The 15234-nt window shown below is 43.1% G+C and overlaps 1 pseudogene across 1 annotated transcript in view; it reads right to left on the reverse strand.

The window, feature by feature from the left end:
* Window positions 1–3180: 3180 nt before the first annotated feature.
* The window catches only part of LOC310808835 (cytochrome P450 3A27-like), a 221489-nt pseudogene continuing 209435 nt past the window's right edge, over window positions 3181–15234 (reverse strand). Inside the window, exons 6-8 of the transcript in view lie at window positions 15000–15219; window positions 14634–14796; window positions 3181–3330 (exon numbers count right to left, since the gene is read on the reverse strand). The product of the transcript in view is annotated as a cytochrome P450 3A27-like (transcript). The remainder of the gene's footprint in view (window positions 3331–14633; window positions 14797–14999; window positions 15220–15234) is intronic.

The raw sequence follows: 15234 nt of genomic DNA on the forward strand, positions 1-15234 counted from the left end.
AAAAACAAAACAAACAACACATTTAGATAAAAACAAGTGCAGAGTGTCCAATTTATAGAAAGTATGCCAGTTTGAACAGGTGGGTTTTGAGTTGGGACTTGAATGTTGTGATGGAGTCGGACTGTCTTATGTGTGGGGGGAGAGAATTCCAGAGCTTGGGTGCTGAGCAGCTGAAGGCTCGGGCACCCATGGTGCTGAAGCATGACGTGGGGATGGTTAGCAGTCCAGCAGAGGTTGAGCGAAGGGAGCGGGAGGGAGTGTATTCATGGAGGAGGTCACGGAGGTAAGTGGGGGCTAGATTGTGGAGGGATTTGTAGGTGAGGAGAAGGTTTTTGTACTGGATGCGGTAATGTACCGGGAGCCAGTGAAGTTGGATGAGGACAGGGGTGATGTGGTCAGATGATTTAGTGCGGGTGATGATCCGGGCGGCCGAGTTCTGAATGATCTGCAGTCTGTTGATGAGTTTGGTGGGGAGTCCGGTAAGGAGGGCATTACAGTAGTCAATGCGTGGTGTGACAAGTGAGTTGACCAGGATTTCAGTGCTGGATTGGGTCAGTGATGGGCGGAGTCTGGAGATGTTGCGGAGGTGGAAGAATGCAGTCCGGGTGATGTTCTGAATATGGGAAGTAAATGACAAGGTGTTGTCCAAGATGACACCGAGGCTCTTGACTTGGGGGGAGAAGGGTACGGGGGATCCATCGATGATGATGGGTGGAGCTGGGGTGTGTTGTGATTTGGTGAGGGTGGATTTGGAGCCGATGAGCAGTGCCTCAGTTTTGTCACCGTTAAGTTTCAGGAAGTTCCTGCTCATCCAGCTCCGAATGTCTTCCAGGCAGGTGATGAGGGAAGTGGGAGGGATGGCGGCAGTGGGTTTGGAGGAGATGTAGACCTGTGTGTCATCAGCGTAGCAGTGAAAATGGACCCCATGGTGACGGAGGAGTGTGCCCAGGGGGAGGAGGTAAATGGTGAACAGGAGTGGACCCAAGACTGACCCCTGGGGGACACCCAATGAAACACCCGAACACCCAGACTTGTGGTTGCTTAGCTGAACGAATTGTTGGCGGTCAGTGAGGTATGACGTGAACCAGGACAGTGCAGCACCAGTGATCCCAATGCCAGCCAGGCGGTCCAGGAGCAGAGGGTGGGAGATGGTATCGAAAGCTGCGCTGAGATCGAGGAGGATGAGAATGGTGAGTAGTCCGGAGTCAGCTGCACGGAGGAGGTCGTTGGTGATTTTGACTAGGGCTGTTTCAGTGCTATGTTTTGGACGGAAGCCAGATTGGAAGGGGTCGTGGAGATTGTTTGTGTCAAGGTGGGACTGTAGTTGTGCGGCGACCACCCTTTCAAGTGTTTTGGAGATGAAGGGGAGGTTGGAGATGGGCCGATAATGGTTGAGGTCGGCTGGGTCAGCACCGGGTTTTTTTAGGATGGGTGTAATGGCAGCCAGTTTGAGAGTGGGGGGTACAGTACCAGTAGAGAGGGATGAGTTAATTATGTTGGTGATCATGGGGGAGATGGACGGCAGACATGCTTTGACAAGGGAGGTGGGAAGAGGGTCGAGCTGACAGGTGGTGGATTTGGCTTTGTGGATGAGTTCTGTGACGGTGTGTTCTGATACTGGGGTGAAGTCAGAGAGGGAGCTGATGAAAGGTTGGCCAGTGGTGATCATCCAGGGCGGATCGTTTGAGGTGCAAGATGAGGCCAGTTGTTGGTGAATAGTGTTGATCTTAGAGCTGAAGAAGTCCAGAAAGGCAGTGCACTGATTGGTGGAAATGTCTGGAGGGAGGGTTTTAGGAGGCTGAAATAAGTGACTTACTGTTGAGAAGAGGACTCTGTTGTTACCTGAACCAGTGTTGATGAGGTTGGAATAGTATGAGGATTTGGCAGTGGTGAGGGCATTCTTGTAGTGATGGAGGTGGTCTGAGTACATTTGGCTGTGTACAGTGAGTCCAGTCTTTTTGTAGAGTCGCTCCAGTCGACGGCCAGTGGTTTTGAGCTGGCGAAGTTCAGGGGTGAACCAGGGAGCAGTGTGAATGAATGAGACTGAACGGGTTTTCAGGGGAGCCAGGGTGGTGAGGGAAGAGGAAAGGCAATTGTTATAGTGAGTCACCAGGTCAGCTGAGGAGGATGCTGGGGGAGGGTTGGGGTAGGAGCTGATCAGGGTGGAGAGGTCTGTGGTGTTGATATGTTTGATGTTTCTGAAGGAGATGGTCCGTTGTTCCTTGACTTTGTGTAGTTGGGTGTGAATGTCAAAAAGTACAGCTTTGTGGTCGGAGATGGGGAAATCAGTGACATCAAGGTTGGTGGGAGTGATGTCAGTACAGCAGATTAAATCCAGTATGTGACCTTTGTTATGGGTTGGGAGGTTGACGTGTTGTGTGATACCAAGACAGTCCAGGAGTGATGTGAAGTCGTTAGCAAAGGTACAGGATGGGTTGTCAACGTGGATGTTGAAATCACCGAGGAGGATCACAGTGGGGGACATTGCACATACGGCTGTAAGTAGTGATGAGAATTCGTTGAGGAAAACAGCAGAGGGTTTTGGTGGTCTGTAGATTGTAACAATGAAGGTGGGTTTGGGGCCTGTGAGTTTTACAGCTAGACATTCAAAAGAGGAGTGATGGGGGACTGTGACGGCAGTGACTTTGATGTTCTCACGGTGAAGAAGAGCGAGGCCACCCCCTCTCCCAGTAACACGGGGTTTACTAATAAAAGAATATCCTGGTGGGATGGCCTCATTAAGATGGGAGAAATCATTTGGCTGTTGCCAGGTTTCAGTGAGGCAGAGAATGTCCAGGTTGTGGTCAACAATAAAGTCAGTGATCAGAAGAGCCTTGTTACTGAGAGATCTGGTGTTCAATAAACAGAGTTTCAGACAGGTGAGTGGAGTGTAGGAGGTTGCTTTAAGCAGGGGGGACAGTACACTGTGATTGACAGGACTGGCAGAACGGGCAGTGTGATGAGGGGGGCGGGGCCCAGTGGACCAGAAGGAGCGGATATTTACGTTGCTGTTGTGTTGGGTGTACTGAAAGTTCCGTCCAGAGCCACGGTGGATGTACCTTGGTCGTTTGAGGATGTAGTGGTGGGATGCAAGCTGAGGAGGGGGGATCCTTGAGAAGGTCCGGAGACGTAACAACTCCATTACCGAGTACTGGAGCGGCAGAGATGCGCTCGTGAGAGTCAGACAGAGCGCAATCCAGAGAAACAAATTAAAAATCCACATGGTGTGAGATCGGCAGCGATGTAGTCCAGTGGTGGGTGGTCCAGGTGATGGTGAGCTTCACTGGAGACGGGGAAGCCAGCTGCACGGCGCCGGGGCCTAGTGGCGGGCTAGCCGGCCGGCAGGTGAACACGGTCGGGTAGAGGTGTAGCAGGGAGGCGGCGTCCTCCGCGGTGACAGCAATACCGTACCGGCGAAGCTAGCCTCCGGCTGACGCGCGACGAGGCAGTAGCAGCAGACAGGCAGAAACCGATGTTTTGGTGTCGCAGAGTGACGAATCGAGCCGAATTGAGCAGAGGGACTCCAAGTCCAACATTCGTGACAAACAAACTTAATGGATCGATTTGAAGCATCCAAATAGTGATAAAAGTGGTAAAAACGATCAACGAAATGATGATTGATACATGGATTAATATGTGCAAAACATGGGTTAATATCATGTTTGAAACAGGAATTATTTTAATGTTTATATAGCCTGAGAATATACATTCATACAGGATACATTATGTATATAGTCAAGGAATAAGTGACTCCAAAGATGAACTATTATTCTAACCTCTGTCATCTGACCACTGAACTTATCTAAGATAAGATTAAATATACTTTGTTGTCCCGGATGGAAATTTGTCTTGGACAATTAAAGTTGCTACTTCACACAACAACAAACAACAATGAATACACACTATACACATAGTACAAATCACATAAACACACACACACACGTCAGAGTTGTTAGTCATTCATTTATTTGTGTTGTTGGAATGAATAAAAGAAGGAGAGGAGAGATGGGACTGTACCTCTTTGATCCGCCCACTGGTGAAGGAGGGAGACAGGACACTACGGATCCGTCTCCATGCATCATCCTCAGCGATAAACACGGCGTCATACAGAGGCCCGTTGAGATAAAAATTCTAGAAAAATAACAATGATTATGTACTGCAAAATTAACTGAATATTAATAATGCTATAATAACAATGATATTATCTATTTAAGGAGCCCTTATGTTTTTTTCCCCATACAACAACTTCAATTTAGCGTATTTTCCTCCTGTTAGTGAAAAGGGAGTAGCATTCCTTGATGAGGATGGTTTTGATCATGGCTGTGTCCATGATACACAGGACGGGCTGACGGCCATCATAGATCCTACAGACCAGCAAAAACAAAGATAGTTAGATATACACTCACCCAACACTTTATGAGGAACACTATACTAATACTAGGTAGAGCCTCCCTTTGCTCTCAAAACAGCCTAAATTCTTCGTGACATTGATTCCTTTGAGATTCTGGTCCATGATGACATGATTGCATCACGCAATTCCTGCACATTTTTCAGGTGCACTTTCAAGATGTGAATCTCCCGTTTTGCCACATCCCAAAGGTGTTCTATTGGATTCAGATCCGGTGACAAGGAAGGCCACTGAAGAACACTGAACTCATTGTCATGTTCATGAAACCAGTTTAAGACGACTTTTGCTTTGTGACATGGTGCATTATCATTCTGGAAGTAGCCATTAGAAGGTGGGTAAATTGTGGCCATGAAGGGATGCACATGGTCAGCAACAATACTTAAATAGGCTGTGGCATTCAAGCAAATATACCGTAGATAGAGACAGACAGACCCATCACAGACGTAGAGATTTTTATTTTTTATTTGATGTACATATTGGTTTATCATTCAGAAATTACAACACTTATGCATAATCCCCCTATTTCAGTGTACCCAAAAGTAATGGGACAGACTTATCAAATGTCCAAATGAAGCAGTCATGTTTAGTATTTAGTGGACAATCCACTAGTATTTAGTGGACAATAACTGCCTGAAGTCTGCAACCCACTAACCTCACCAGACGCTGGGCATCTTCTTTGGTGATGCTCTGCTAGGCCTGTACTGCAGCCATCTTTAGTTGTTGTTTGTTTTGAGGTCTTTTTGCCTAAATTCTTATCATTAGGGAAATGTAATGCATGTTCAATTGAATTTTAATCTGAAGATTGACTTGGCCAATCAAGATCTTTCCACTAGTTGCTATGGCAGTGTTTTGGGTCATTGTTTTATTGTATGGTGTGGCTCCATCCAATGCATTTGGAGGCATTTGCTTGCACTCAAGCAGACAAGATGTTTCTGTGCACTTCAGAATACATTCTGCTGCTGCCGTCAGCAGGTACAATCATCAATTAAGACAAGTTAGCAAGTTCTAATGGCAACTATACATGCCCACACCTAACACCCCCTGCACCATGTTTCACAGATGAGGTGGTATGCTGTAAATCTTGGGCAGATCCTTTTTTCTCCAAACTTTTGTCACTCTAGTCCATGATAATATTCATCTTATCTGTCCACAATACCTTTTACGAGACCTCTGCAGGCTTTTTAGGTACTCTTTTTTAGCAAACTGTGACCATCCTTTTTGATGATAACTAGTGGTTTTTGATGTGTGAGAAAACGTGTTCTTTATTTGAAGAGAAGACAAACTACTTCTTACTTTTAGCTATTTATTTACATGTCAGAATTCTAGGCTTGTACAAGGACCACTTTTGGCGATGAAAATCACAGTCAGCAAGCTGTTAATCTGTAACCAACCCTCCAAAAATGGATGCATTCAAACAGTCAAACAAAGTATTTACAGTATACAAAATGATTGTGATTGGCTATTTGGTTGGGGAGGAACCATGGTTTAGACTTGGCATCCCTTGTTGTTCACGGGCTGATCACACCATTCATCCCAGCTGCGGAGTCAGCACTCTGTAAGAGATAAGACACCTACTCTGGTATGTCCTCCCTAGCCTATCCTCCCTAGCCTGGTACTATTCCACTATAGCTCTTTGTGTAAGCGTGTGTTGCAACATCTTTCTTGATGACCTGGCTTAACCTCTCCATGTATTAATTCAACGTACTATGGGACTAATGCTTGATCCATCGCTCATTTGTCAACAGGCCATCACATTAGTAAATTTAGCACACTGCAGTAATGTATTTTTATTATAGCAATAATAAACTGTTTTTATAAAAATAATTTCTATCAGATGATAAATGTGTCTTCCTCTTAGTTATAAACAAACCAGAATTAAATGCATAGGTCTATGTATGGATGGATGGATGGATGGATGTACTCATTGGAACAGCTGGAAGACTTTCTCTGCATCCCCGAAAAAACACATGTACGCAAGCACACACGCACGCACGCACGCACGCACACACACACACACACACACACACACACACACACACACACAGGCATGTTTAAGATATGCGTAGCCCATGTTTATTAGTTGACTTAGTTGTGGGGTTAGTTTAGATACAGCGCACAATGCAACAAACAGGTACAATATCAGCACACCTCAGCATTGCTACACCCACGTGCTACCACAGGGAACTGGTACCCGCATAGTTAGATATGGTGCTGGTCCCACACCAGAGAGAACTGGTATGTTCCAGATCATTATACGAGGTAACTAGCTAGTAAATTATTAATTACTAGAAAGTGCTCAGTAGTCCTAGGGCTACAAACACAAGCTGACCAACCCTCCTGCAAACAGGGTGCTAATATTTCTCAATATTACCTTGTCAAAGCTAGCCAAGGTTCTCAGCTGTCCGGAAACAACAAGTAACTTAGTTAGCCGTCCGTCCCAAGTGCTAGCTGTAGCCTACACATGTGACCTTGCAAGTTCTAATAATAACCTGAGCAATTATCGTCGAGCTAGGGTTCAACAATAACAAAGAATTGAGAGCTCACAGGTTAGCCTGCTAGCTCAGAGAGTTAACAGGTGCTCAGAAGGTGAAAATCGTCGTTGAGCTGAACCGTAAGATTCTATCAGAGACAATCTAACGCCCCGTGAGAATCATAGGCTGAGGTGTAGCCAGCTACAACAATACAACTACAGTACACTTTTCAACCTAATGCCCCATGAGAATCATGGGCTGAGGTGTAGCCAGCTACAACAACACAACTACAGTACACTTTTCAACCTAACGCCCCGTGAGAATCATAGGCTGAGGTGTAGCCAGCTACAACAACACAACTACAGTACACTTTTCAAACTAACGCCCCATGAGAATCATAGGCTGAGGTGTACCCAGCTACAACAACACAACTACAGTACACTTCAGACAGTCAGAGAGTGAAGAGTGGAAAGGATGAAATGGCGCGCTTGTAGCATCCCTTTATTGGGACAGGTGATAGGCGTTGCTATCATTGCAAGTGTGTACGAGGTGTGATTATGTGAATCAAGATGTAAATACAGTGCTCTCGGAAAGTATTCATACCCCTTCACTTTTTCCACATTTTGTGATGTTACAGCCTTTTTCCTCATCAATCTACACACAATACCCCATAATGACAAAGCAAAAACAGGTTTTTAGAAATTGTTGCTAATTTATTCAAAATAAAAAACTGAAATATCACCTTTACATACGTATTCAGACCCTTTACGTTTTTTGTTGAAGCACCTTATTGCGTATTGTGTGTAGATTAATGAGGAAAAAAAATAATTTCATCTATTTTTGAATAAGGCTGTAACATAACATAATACGGAAAAAGTGAAGGGGTCTGAATACTTTCAGAATGCACTGTATGTGCCTGTTATAGTCCCATTGTGTGATTGGTGTGTGTACTGATTTCTGGCACAGGCCTTAACTGATCCAACAAGTTCACCAATCATCAATGGTGTGATATGAAGTTGATGGATTTTAATGTTACATGCTACACCAGTGCGTGTCTAAAGTGTTGACATTGCGCGGCTGCTGCAGCAGCAACGCAAAATGATTCTTGGAGTGCTTGGAAATGGTATCAATGCTTTTTGGACGCTTAAAAACATATTCAATTAGTTTCATAGTATGGTAAAGTAATAGAAACATAGATTATAGAAATACATACAATAGTGGTACCTGTATGAAAAACAAAGTGATTGTCCTCGTTTATATTTGGAGGTAGAGGACAAACCCCAACTCTAAGATATTCAGACTTGACAAGACAGAATCCATGTACAGAATCCATAAATTAGAAGTTCCTTGCAGAAACAGATTGGGAGGCTATTTCTTCTGCATCCACACGTGAAACTGGTCACGTTTCTGGTGTAAGAGTAAATACTGCCATCTAGGGTTTAGAGATGGTTAACAGGAAATGGATACATTATTTTACGGATGTACTTTAGGCCTACGTTTGAGTAATTTAGCAGAAGCTCTTATCCAGAGCGACTTAAAATAAATAGCTACATTCATCTTCAGCTACATACATCACGGTCATCACAAGTAAGACTTTCTATAATAATAAATGCCACAAGCAGTCACAGTGGTAGAGAAAGGAAGTCAATTTAATTTAATGTTCAACTTAATTTATTGAACTTAAGACAACTATATAAATTGATTTGCTATGTATCCCTAAATAGCGGCCAATTGTGTTGAGGTTTCCAGGCTAACGGTGTCAGCATGTGCAGTCCCCTGTCTTATCTCTGCACCCCCACACGCTCTCAGCCAGGGCCACATCAACAAGGCTTTTGACAGAAAGGCTCGTCCCCTGGTTTGCCTGATTGTGTACCAGCTGAGCCATCAGAGGAGTCGCTCTCAACGAGAACATGAGGGTTGGGGCATATCTGGAGCCATCGTTCATCTGAAATTAAAAAAGTAACATCAGAGGGGAGTGCAAGGTGAGACAAGAATTGGACAAATTCAACTGAGAGTTGAAGGTCATGGACTAAATGCTATAGTAAAACTAGCAACAATCACCTTCATCTACTTAGTCTATAGGTTCTCTACCATCTCTCTAATCGTCACCATGCTCACCTTCTTCAATGTCTCCCTCTCCTGTTCTAGCTTCTCTTTTTCCAGACTCTGTTTCGCTCTTTCTTCAGCCACCATCACCAGGGCCTCTCTCCTCTTGATGGCCTCTATCTCTTTCTCCATCTGTTTCTTATCCTTTTTAAATGTCTCCTTCTCCTTCCACATCTTGAGCATTTCTCGCTCCACATCCTGCCCGTCTCTTTTGATTTTCATCCACTCCTTCTTTATCATTTGCAACTCTGCTCCGACCTTCTCTGTCTTTCTAAGCATCTCTATTGAGGTCTCCTTTTCCTGCTCTAGCGTCTCCTTTTCCTGGCTCAGTTTAAGTCTTTCTTCGGCCTCCATCACCAGGGCCTCTCTCCTCTTGACTGCCTCCATTTCTTTTTCCATCTGTTTCTTGGCCTTGAGAAATGTCTCCTTCTCCTTCCACATCCCGAGCATTTCTTGCTCCACCTTCTGCCCGTCTCTTTTGATTTTCATCCACTCCTTCTTTATCATTTGCAACTCTGCTCCGACCTTCTCTGTCTTTCTAAGCATCTCCTTTGAGGTCTCCTTCTCCTGCTCTTCCTTCTCTTTTTCCTTGCTCAGTTTAAGTCTTTCTTCGGCCTCCATCACCAGGGCCTCTCTCCTCTTGACTGCCACCATATTTTTCTCCATCTCTTTCTCCATCTGTTTCTTGGCCTTGAGAAATGTCTCCTTCTCCTTCCACATCCTGAGCATTTCTTGCTCCACCTTCTGCCCGTCTCTTTGGATTTTCACGCTCTCCTTCCTCATCATATTTAACTCTGCCTCTGCCTTCTCAGCCTTTCTAAGTATCTCCTTTGAGGACTCCTTCTCTTTCTCAATCTCCATCATGAGGATCTTGATCCCACTGTCCATCTCCTCCCTCTCCCTATTGAACTCATTCCTGTCCTCCTGCAGTCTTTCTGCCTTTCTGGCCAGGATCTCCTCCTCCCTCTGCCTAACTTTCTGGTCCCTTCTCTTTTGTTTCTCATATTCCTCTATCTTTTTCTCAAACTCTGCCTTCTCTGTCTTAATCCTCTCATGCTCCTTCCTGATATCCTCAATACTCATATATATTTTCACCTCCATTGTTTTTATGCACCTACAGTAGATAGAACACAAACAAAAATTATTGAAATAATCTCCACACACCCATACTATAATGCAACAGGAATGTCAGAAAGATTCCCCAAATGAGAATGGGATAACAATCTTTGAGTTTGCCCTCCTGAATCAGTCAACAAATACCAATACACCGATTGGCAGCAAAGAAATGTTATTATCTATAATGTGCGTTCGGCTGGCGTCATAATGGGTTTGGAATGACTATCATGGTAATTCACTGCCTAACAACTCTTATCAGCGTTCGATGCAATGGTTCGAAGTGACTTGGTCCTGTCAGAGGCCTATGTTAGAGTCAGCAAAAGCTTCCAGTGTGGGTTGGCTGGCTATGTTTGTTGACACGCCTTGAAATATAGCCTACAATTGTGGCCAACAGGTCAAATATCAGTGGCCATATAATGGGCACATTTTATTAACTGGAATCGGCCTGGTACAGGTAGGAGCCTATAGGCTAATAAGCAGAAGACCTCGGCAAAATTAAAATAGCCCTAATTCAATTCATGGGTTAGGTCTGGGTTAGGTCATTTAGGTCTCTCATAATAATAATAAAAAATATATTTTATTTGGAATGTGTTTTTCATTTGTAGCTGACAATTTCAAAGCCTGTGCAGTTGAGTGCAATAGACACACGAACAAAAACACAAACAAAACACTAACAACAACAAGAGGACAGGACCTAAAGGAAGGCCTTTCTAAAGATGTGAGTTTTTAGGCATATAGAAATATCCAACGCTGAATTCGACTTAATGGGAATATCATCTCCTAGTGACAGATATCTCTCAGTGACATTTTTACGCGTCCCTTGTCCAAATGCTGTAAAGGTAGTCGGCCTATGCCGTCTCAAGTATTTACAAATACAAGTGTTATAAAACTATACTATATGTCAACTATACTACATCTCTGGCCTACATTAGCCTACCTCAGTCAGTAGGCTGTGTATAAGCGCCGAATCTTCCGGTTATAATCTCTTTATATCTCACTCTGGTAATACTGATTGCACAGGTTCAGGTTGCGTCTTAGCTCGTTATGCCACTGAACTAAAAGTTCAAGAACTTTGTGTATTATTGCAGAACATTCTCAATTCTGTGTACATATCAACATCATAATGATACCAATAGCAACGCATTTTGGGTGGAATCCTAACTCCAAATCCGCGCGCGTAAATCTTGCATTCATGTCAATGGGAAATTGATTCGATTTACACGCGGATCGGATTCCACTGCAATACACATTTAAGTTTAAGTTCATTTTACCCACAATATACGGCTTACACAAAAGTAGCCTACAAGACAAATACAACATTTGAAAAAACATATTGCATAGAATCAAATTTGGGGTATACAGGTTTTTTTTCTTTATAAAGTACATTACAAACATAAAGTCTCATAAAGTACATTACAAATACGAAACAATTATTAGTCATATTTTTTATTAGTAATAATAATAAGTATTTTATATTTAATACAAAATAGATTAAATGGTGAAATTGGTGTGTATAAATATATAAAACTTGACTCATAATTCGTATAGTGCTGTTTTTGGAGTAATTACTAATTACTAGTAATTACTAGTGTGTGCGGACTGCGCTCTCTGTCCCGTCTTTCTGCTGTGGGGCAGCGGAGCACTCTGCCCCATCGTTGCGAGGGGAACAACGTGAGCGTGTTTGGCGTAAGCAGGAAAAACCTCACGCAAATTATATTGGGTATGAATTCTGCCTAGCAACAGGTGGCGAAAAACTATTAAACGCTAATGTCGTTAACGTGGTCTGACATGACTGGAAATAATCATAAAGCAATTCAGTTCATCTACTGTACGTCTATCGCTAATGCTAGCTAGCTAAAGTTTTCACAATGAATCGTGTAGATTATTTGTTGACCATGCGGTTTAGTACATTGCCTTTGGAAGAGAAGTTGGAGATAAAACGTTTAGGGCCAACAGGAATGGTTTGACAAAAAGAGATGGCTAACCGCTACCACCTCGAAACATGCGCTGTTCTGTTTCCCATGTATGATTTTTGGTGGAGACTATTTGGGCATCGGCTGGATTCAAAGACATTATACATCTGTCAGAACAGAACAGACACCAGCGACTGAACGGCCTTGACATGATTTCCATTGAAAATGCATTGATCCAGGGACAGATGGATTTCAACAGTAAAGTCATCGAGAGGTTTGCTGAAGCAACGAACCGCCGCGCTACTTTCCTATTCAAGTGTGCAGGTCTGTTTGGACATGTATGACAAATGGACAATGCGCCGTTCACTGTAGACTATATTGCTTTTGTTTTGTAGTCATTTTAAACTTTATACTGGCTGTGATATAAAGTGGAGGACTAAATGTTACGTATAGGCCTAATATCTAGACCGTTGATGGGCACACTTGTTACTTGTCGCTTTCAGAACCCTGGACTGGGCTCGGGCTGTATATTCATATAGTTCCGTTAATTAGCCTAGCCTACTTTCCGTGATTTAATGTGACTTTTGTAGTGTGTTATAGCCTCTGCACTGATGCTATTTATTTCACATTTAAAATAATACAATTGATAAAACCTGATTAAACTTTCCTACAAGTTTACGATGTGCCGAATGCTTGTATTTTGATTAAACATGCAAGTTATTGAAGACACGTGTCTGTCTCATCTTTTTACTTTGTTGCAGTATAGGCGTTCTGTGTCGCGCTGAAGCGTATGAAGTGTATTCAGTTATGGGGTTTACTGTACATACTTTTTCTCTGCACTGTTCCTGCTGCAGAGGATGCGTAAACGATTTTCCCATGTTGTTTTTTGGTTGTGGCCTGTGTTTATACATTTAGGCTATTAGTTGTATCCTACTTTTCAGTTTTACAAGTCAAATCTTATGACAGATGAGATGGCACTTCAACCGATAAAATGCAGGTACATTTTGACTACTGCTGCACTACGATACCCATAGATAGACCCAATACATTGGTAACTGCACTACTTATACAGCTCATATACTGCTTATACTGTTCATACTGCATTCTATATTTATTCTGCTTATAATGTTACTGTTAATACATATATTGCTTATACTGCACTACTTATACTGCTCATATACTGCTTATACTGCTCATATACTGCTTATACTGCACTACTTATACTGCTCATATATTGCTTATACTGCTCTACCTGTATATATTGTTCACATTGCACTTTTCTGCTTTTTTGCACTTCTGGTTAGACGCTAACTGCATTTCGTTGTCTCTGTACTTGTACTCTGCACAATGACAATAAAGTTGAATCTAATCTAACACCTATTTATTGTCATGTTTTGATGGCATGTTGTTCATTCTCATGTTATGATTTAGTTTGTGATTATACACACGTTTTTAGCGTGATGATAGAGACCCACTACCAGACGAGTACAAAACATACACAAGTCACATGCAAATCCCTGCACTGCAGACGACAGACAACAACTGTCTCTGTACAACGAGTCCTGGACCTCCACTAATAGACAGATACAAAGAGAGCAGCATACAGTAGCAGCAGAGCCCAGAGGCGAGGCGAGGCAAGGCAAGGCAAGGCAAGTTTATTTATATAGCACATTTCATACACAGAGGCAATTCAAAGTGCTTTACGTAAAATAGATAAAAAGGAAAGAGCATGAAAAAAAAATTAGAATAAAAACGCATAAAAGACATAAAAAAAAGAATAAAAGTCACAGTGCATTTTAGGGTCACAGTGCAATTATTAGCGCCAATTTAGTTTCAATTTAAGGCAAAAGCGAAGCCCTTTTTTTTATTTTTTCCCATTTTTGAAAGTAGCCAGTGTTGGGGCTGATCCTAGATCTATGTGTAACATAATAACTGAGAGACCTGCAGCAGGGCAGGTCCTCATCACTGGCTGTCTGCTTTGAGCTGGTTGTCGTTGGACTCCTGGCAGCGGAACAGGTCCATCTCAATGGGGATCTGGTGAGAGTTGACACACAGTTAAAGTATGAAGGAACGAGTAAAACAGATGTCAGCGTTATACTATGAATGTTACCTAACACAGTGTCACTGTTACGTTCGGGTAGCATTGCACTATAAATTCAAATAAACTCAAACTCCTGGACAACCTCTCTTGGGTCGACATACATTAAAATGGCCCTATGAAGTCTCGAGGGAGTTTTGCAGAAATACAAATAGCTTTTTTTTAAATCTCACACTTCCATCATTTAGTAGGTAGCCTATACTGAGGATGATTGGCGCCTAGTACTGAAAAATGCAATCTGGGAAATTAAATGGGGAGTACATACTCATGCAGTACGCAAGTACAGAATTGTAGTATGGGGGTTCAAACCCGGGTCTCCCATGTGGAAGACACAAACACTACTATTAAGCCAAGAGGACATCCTCAAGGTCTGAGGGCGACACTTCAGTTTACATGTCTCAGGCAGGGCTACCTCATCACGCGAGTGTGATTCCAAAATCACCTCTGCTACATATAGAAACGCAACAAAGTCATAGGTACAAAATTATATTTACAATCATTGTATCATTATTTTGTCTCACCTCTGTCTCTTTGCAGACGGTGAAGTTGAACCTCTGTAGAATCTCCACCATCGCCAGTTTCATCAATACCAGAGTGAATCGCATCCCGATACAGTTCCGTGGGCCCAACCCGAACGGCATGTAGGTGTATGGGTCGATGCTCTCCTTGTTCTCCTTACTGAACCTACACACGGAGAGTTCAGAGGAGGAGGGGTTAAAGAACATATCAATTAAATCACAGTAATATGATGGTTATACATGGTTGAAGAAACCTGTTTGTGTTTGGTCGTCGCATTTAGGTTTGTTTTATGGTTGTTTGTGGAACACTGCTCTTATCGTTGCTGTTGTGATTGATATTGTGGTTGTGGTTAAGATGTGGCCCATTACCTCTCTGGTTTGAACTCCTCTGGGTCTTCCCACACATCGGGGTCACGGTGCAAGGTCCAGATGGGTATCATGACGACCATACCCTTGGGGATGGTGATGCCGCTGATCTCAACAGATTTCTTGGCGACTCTTTCAAGTCGATGGGGTACAACCTGAGAGACTCGTTGATCACGCTGTCTAGATAGTCCATCTGCATCAGAGCCTCGTACTGGATAGGAGCCTGCACAGGGATATT

This window comes from Argentina silus (assembly GCF_951799395.1).
Source record: "Argentina silus genome assembly, chromosome: 8".
Lineage (NCBI taxonomy): Eukaryota > Metazoa > Chordata > Actinopteri > Argentiniformes > Argentinidae > Argentina > Argentina silus.